Source organism: Glycine soja, chromosome 20 (assembly GCF_004193775.1).
Source record: "Glycine soja cultivar W05 chromosome 20, ASM419377v2, whole genome shotgun sequence".
Classification (NCBI taxonomy): Eukaryota; Viridiplantae; Streptophyta; class Magnoliopsida; order Fabales; family Fabaceae; genus Glycine; species Glycine soja.
In genome coordinates this window covers 33,346,724-33,353,721 of record NC_041021.1, presented here as the reverse complement: position 1 = coordinate 33,353,721, position 6,998 = coordinate 33,346,724, and the positions used below count along the sequence as shown (strand labels likewise).

The window sequence follows — 6,998 nt, the reverse complement described above, 5'->3', positions numbered from 1 at the left end:
AAAGAGTAGAGATTCTTCCACTTGGCAATAACTCCGACTCAACTTCTAACTTCATTTTCAACTTTCAACTTCCAATAACTTCCAATTTCAATTTCAAATTTTCAAATTTAATTTTTTCAAATTTCAATTTCAAATTTCAAAATTTCATTTTCTAAATTTGAATAATTTCTTAAAACATGAAACTAATTTGAAAAGTTTAATAGATTAGACAATCAAAACTCAATAAAAAATAATCATAAAAAACAATCAAACTCAATCAAGAACAATAAAAAATCAATTCAATATTAATCGAGCAAAAATAACATAATAACACATCAATCAAAAACACAATCAATCAAACACAACAATCAAAGCAATCAACAAAACACAAAAAGCAATTATTAAAGACAATCATCAAATACAATCAAACACACACAGAACAATCATCAAAGACAATCAAAACTCAAGTAGAAACAACATCAAATATCAAGTCAAAGACAAGTGACATGTTGGTATCATTTGATATCATTGTTGGGCTTGTTGATCAAGTGGCCTTTGTTGTCTGCATAATCACATATTCACTTTTCTTGAGATTCACTTTTCTTGGGGAGAAATGGGCTTTTGTTTGTTGTCTTCATAAATCAACATATCCACTTACTTGGGAGAAAATTGAATAAACTTGATGCATGCCATGTGTGTTGGAGAAATTTCTATCAATGTATCGACTTTGCTCTTCTCCGTTTTCATACTCTCATCATGATAGCCAGACTTATGATTTATTCTTTGAATCATTGAAGAATTTATGACATTTTCTTCCCAAGTGATGTATCCTTTCTTCTCTTTGAAATTCCTCTTGTTAGATTTTTCATTCTTCTTTTAGAAACAGGACAATTGAATCTCATGTGCCCAGATTGATCGCATTCAGCATTTGGGGCAAGAAGGAATCTTCTTCTTTCTTCTTCATCGTCACCTTTTTCTTTAATTTTTTTATAGTTGCATTTCTCTCTACCATTGTAGGAATAAAAGAATCAAATTCAATGGCTTCCCATATCTTTAAATCTATGGCTTCTATAAAGATCTGCATTTGGGTTTTCCAATAATGATAACCCTCACCTTTGAACATAAGAGCCTATAATAGAATTTCCCTTAGGAAATGGAAAGTTAGATGAGGCCATATCCATTCTTGAAGATTTTAAACTTTATACAAGAATTCTGCTCTAATACCACTTGTTGGACCAGCGGCCTCAATAACTTAAGAGGGATAGGCTTAGAATACAGAAGAAGCAGCAATCAATTTAATAATGTTCTTTAAACATGCAAGATAAAATGATTGCAACAAAATAAATGAGATAAGGGAAGAGAGAATGCAAACAGTTTTTATACTGGTTCGGCAAAGTCTGTGCCTACGTCCAGTACTCAAGCAACCCACTTGAGATTTTCCTTTTCCTTTGTAAAAATTAGTTTACAAAGTCTGAACCACACATGGAACAACCCATCCCTTGTGTTTAGGAATCCTTACAACTTAAAGAACCCTCAGTCCCTTAATCATCTCTTGAATGAGAAGAAAGAAAGAAGAATTCTCTCTTGAAGAGAAGGATATTACAATTGAAGCCCATGGAGAAACCCTTAATGGATTTGCAAGTGTTTGCCCAAGAGTTCTTTTTGAGAGAGCATTTGGCATGAAGTTCTCTTGGAATCTCTCTCATTTCCTTTTGAGAGGATAAGACATTTTGAACAAGCAAAACTCTCTCTTCAAAATTCGTGCCCAAGTCACCTATTTATAGGCCTTTGATGGCCATTCACAAATCCAATCAAAAGATGTGACTGTTGACAGATTTTTTGAAAACTCACCATTGGTAATGATTACAATGTTTTTGTAATCGATTACACAATTATAATTTGAAGAGTTATGACTTTTGAATTTGAATTTCCAGAGTTCCGTTGCTGGTAATCGATTACATGTTCAAAATTTAAATTCAAAATTATTTCAACAACTCTTTTATTCTTCCCTTCTGATAATCAATTACCATAACCTTTCATGACTTTGAAACCTTTGTTTTGAGACAAGACTTGATCTTTAGTGAATCTTGAAACAAGGCTTTGTTTGTTGAAGCAATCTTGAATTAATCTTGAAGCAAACGCTTATTTTTTGAAGCGGTCTTGATTGATTCTTCTTTGGCATCATCATAATTCATGTATTCATACATTCCACACTCTTAAACTAGGGGTAACTAAATGCACATACATGTGTCCATTAGATGCATTTTAGTTAATATAAAAATTTGTAAATAAATAATATTAACTAAAATGATGGTAATTAAGTTTTATTCGAAGATATTTTTTCTACTTATAATAATTTATTTGTATAATAGATATTTATAGTAAATAATGCATAATAAATTACTCTTTTTATGATTGAGGGAAAAGAACAAAAAGCAGGTGGCTGGTGATGACTGTGAACACACGACCACACATATATGCCAAAGTGAGAATTTGATTTCGAACGCACCAATCATCACATACCTCGTCTTGAAATATAGAATAATTTCGAGATTTCCAAAATGAACTAGCAACCAATAGCAAAAGGACTATACCATGATCAGCAAGAGAGTTCTCACATCGTATAAAAAATACTCTAACTTAATTATCTAAATTCATTATTATATTTAATTATTGTAAAATGTATAAAGATAATAAATAAAATGAATAACAACTGATATATAAATTATAAGGAAAAATATTTATTATATCCTAAAAAATACAAATGTACATAAAATCATATTAGTATTCACAAACAATAAAGAAACCAATAATTATTTTAACTGAAAAACAATGTTAACATTGTCTTTGAACCATTGTGGCTGAGTATTTTTTTTATTCCTTGCTTATTTAGCATCCATTCTTTGCTTGACTTTCTTTATCTAACAATGTGTGCATTCCTTTTGTCATGAACCAAAGCCAACCTTGTGCAAAATTCACTGCAGAACTCACAACTTAAAATAAAACAAACTTATGAAAAAAAATATTAGCACAGGCACGAATTGATGTTGACCTAGAAAAATTTAATTAAAAAATTAGATTTTCTTTTATGTTCTGTAAAAAAATATAATTTAATTGAACACTTGAATTAAGAATTTTATTTAATTGAACAATGCATATTCTTAATCGTCTGTCTTTCCAGTAAAAAGTATTTTTTTATTCATCAAAATCAAATATGCATTGAAATTAATTTTTAAAAACTGACGCATTTTGTTCAATCGACTTAACCAAACACCTCCTGGATTGGAATCCTAGCAATTGATTTATGTTTGCTTTCTTTTGTCATTTCGTTTATAGTTTCCGTAATAAAAAAAAATTATATTAATTTTCATAAATGCTTTAAGCGAATGTCATTAATTATGTGCTTTGATTGTAAGGGTTATTAGGATATGAGAGATTTATGATGAAAATAACTTAATGATCTATTTCCTGTTTGAGTTCTCAAAAACGATGAAAAGGGAAAAAAACGATTCTTTTATGAATTCACAATCCTCATCTTTGTTTGTTTCTACGCAATTCAAATTTCTCTAACATTAGAGGTAATTAATAAAGTAATTTTATTTGTTTGCTTTTTTCAAATTTATTTATTAAAAATTCATCTCTTCAACAAATATTAAATTATATTCATCTTAGAAAATACATTTTTTAAGATGGTTGTCTAAAAATTGTCTTAAAATTAATATACACCTTTTAAGGAAGTTGTTGGAACACCGTATTAGAATGTACAATTTCTAAAACAACTACTTTCTAAGAAGATGTACGAAAATCATCTTAAAATATATGCTTTCTATAATGATTTTTTTGAAAAATCATCTTCAAATCCTCAATTTTTTTTTACATTTTTAAAACAAAAAAATATATAAGGCAATTTCTATGAAAATCGAAATAAATTCCTACTTTTTAAGACGGTTTAAAAATCATCATGAAAAGTATTGAGTTTTCATGATGACAGATACAAAGAGAATTCAAAATCATCATCAAAAGTGTAAAAAAACGACTTTAAAAGTCTTCTTTTAGTAGTAGTTGGAGCTTATGGCTAATACAATGGATTTACTTCATGCGACAACATCCTAAATCATATAAAATAGACTATAATACCAAATGTTAGAAAATAATGATTCAAGAAACATGTTTTATAAGTTTATAACACTATTTAAAATTACTTGTAGAAGATATAATCGAATGTACCATAATATTGTTTGCATTGCATGAATCCTTAAAGCCAAAAAGTCAAACCTTCCTCTGTTTCATCACAAGTTTCAGATACTATGATTTTGAATGTAGCAAACCCTAACAACCAATTAATAACATGAAGACAAAAGAGACATAACCTCTCCATTTATTAATTATAGGAACCTCCCATTATAGGTATAGTGGTTAGGCCCACATTATTTTCCCAAAGATTAGGATTAGGTGTTTAAAGTGTGTATAAAATTAATTACATTATTAGTGGACTTTATTATCATCAAATGGATTTTAACCTATATTAGTTAGTTTTTACAAAACAAAATGTTACAATTAATTGTAGCGATAATAATTATAAGAAAATTCTAACCATATCTTGTTACATGGACTTGGTATATACATTACTTGTAGTTAATGATATTTACTTCTTTGCTGAAAAAAAAAACCTTACTTGAAATAGTTCACATTGATGTTTCATATTTTGAAAATTATGCCATTGTCATTTATTCACATCACTTAAAATAGATATTTGGTTCACATTAGAGCCAAAAGACCAAGAAATGCAACTACTTAGAGGTGCAAACAATTTCGAGTGTAAACGACCAGATATTAATTTTGGTGGGCGAGGTTTCAACATGTGAGAAAGAAGGAATTCCTTACTTAGGTGTATACAGGCAAATATGATTTTTAGTCTATTTTCTTATAAGATTTAACCGACCTCTAAATATGTAATAATCCTAAATATATAATATGTAGTTTAGTGGACTTAAATTGTTAATTAGACTAACAAGTATATAATTTTTAAAATATTATAATATTAATTTAGTACAATAAGAGTTATATATAGTAGTTGTTTTGGAACAACTGATTTTTTACCAATAAATCTAAAAGATATATATTAGCAAGTCTTTGTTTACCATTCAGGTTTTCATACAGAAACAGGGTCATTTCTCTATTTCTCTAGAGGATTACACCCCATCTATTTTCCAAACTTTATAAGTCTTAATAAGTCTCCAACTTGTTCATTTTCCTTAGGGTTACGTATACATTCACCCGAATTCCTTGACTCGCGGTTTGAAGTTTGAACCTCGGGTGTCTCTGACCCTGTCAAACAGAAACATAAATGCTGAACGATTGATTCCCGTGTTTTTGTTTCTTAAGGAAAAACAAAGACATTATGACAAATACTTAGTAACTACTGATCTGAAACACAATTTTTCCAAGATGAGGAAAAAAGGGTTCAAGCCCTAGCAAGTCTGAAATGGCTTCACTCCCTCATATATTTTCCTTGGCCTGATTTTCTAAGCTGATACCGATGGTTGTTTGACTAAGGACATTAGCATTGACGAATCAAAATAAGGAAAGGGTATTTTGGTATTTTCTCTGCCTGGTAGGGGCCAAGAGAAACTTTGTAGGGAACAAAAAGTTAAAGGTGCATTTGCAAATTAGTTCGATGCTTGACTTTGGCTTGACTATATGTCAAGGATTTCATCGAAAAAACAGACCAAAGCCATTATGATGTAACAGATTAATGAGGTCTGCTTTTCTTTCTTATTTGCCATCAAAGTTCCTTTTTTCTTTTCACTTGGTGGAAACATTGGATTGGGAAAAGTTCTCAATTCTGATTTACCTTTAGCTAGTTCACTTATGTAATATGTTAAGCATAGTATTTTTAAAAAAAAATTACAAGGATTTTTAGAGAGATCGGACTAGTATAAATGAACGTGTTAATGTTTAGCTTCATTACAACTACATGGCTATGAATATGAAGATGTCATACAGAGTCATGCTAGTTTTGTTTTCACTTTTCATGTTCGTCATACCTTCAAAGCTTATTATGCGTTGCGATCGGGGAGCGCCTCCTGAGACCTCTATTTCGTGTATAGGGCGACCTGGTACGCGTCCACCTAAAACATCAGCTTCTAGTTTTGAGGTAGCCCGACCGGTGCCACCATCATTCATTAGGCCTCGAAACAAGGGTACACCTTATGTTCACTATCCCTAGCAGGAGTACTTCTTTGCAGCAGCAGAAACATGCATGGGGTCCTCAATTTTCATTTCAACCCATTGCCTCCACATTAGAATGCTGTTCTTTAAGTTTGAGGATTCCTAATTTGTTATTTTCTTTGTTGTTCATTTCCCCAGGTACTAATAAAAGCTTAATTTGAATTATAAGGTTTAGTTATGGTTGAAGAGAGAAAGAAAAAAAAGAAAAAATAAATTTTAATTTCTCTCACTAACTAGTTTAATTCTAATTTGGTCGTAGAAAGTAGGCTATCTTCACCATTAATTTCCAAAATTAGATTGGTCTCATTGTTTGACAAATCAAGATTGGAACTGATATGATGGTTGATATTTGAGCAATCCTCAGCGGAGAATTGGCTTAACCACTTCAAAACTAATTAATAAAGCTAGACTTACAAGTTCTAACCAGCTTTCTCGGAAAATGTCATAAAATGTTGTAAACTGCTTAACAACGTACCATTCTGTTTTTCTTTTTCTCCAGTTTTTTTATTTAAATGTAAACCATAAAATATTGGCCTCTAGAGTTTATAAGCTTAAAATTGGAAAAACTCAAATTTAAAATGATAAAAAACTTACAGAATCAAAATTGAAAAAAAAATTATATGATAAAAAATAAAAATTTACAAAAATTAAAATTAATGAAGTGCAAAGATATATGAGTAAATCATATATTTAAACCTTATCAAATTTAACTTCTCGTCATCTCCACGTTTGCACCCTTACATTCTTAATTACTAGCTAATAAATATATTTCTTGGACTTTGGGCTCT

The 6,998-nt window shown here is 30.0% G+C and overlaps 1 pseudogene; it reads right to left on the bottom strand.

The window, feature by feature from the left end:
• LOC114402009 overlaps window positions 1–6,165 on the bottom strand; it is a 21,588-nt pseudogene extending 15,423 nt beyond the window's left edge.
• Between the last annotated feature and the right edge of the window lie 833 nt (window positions 6,166–6,998).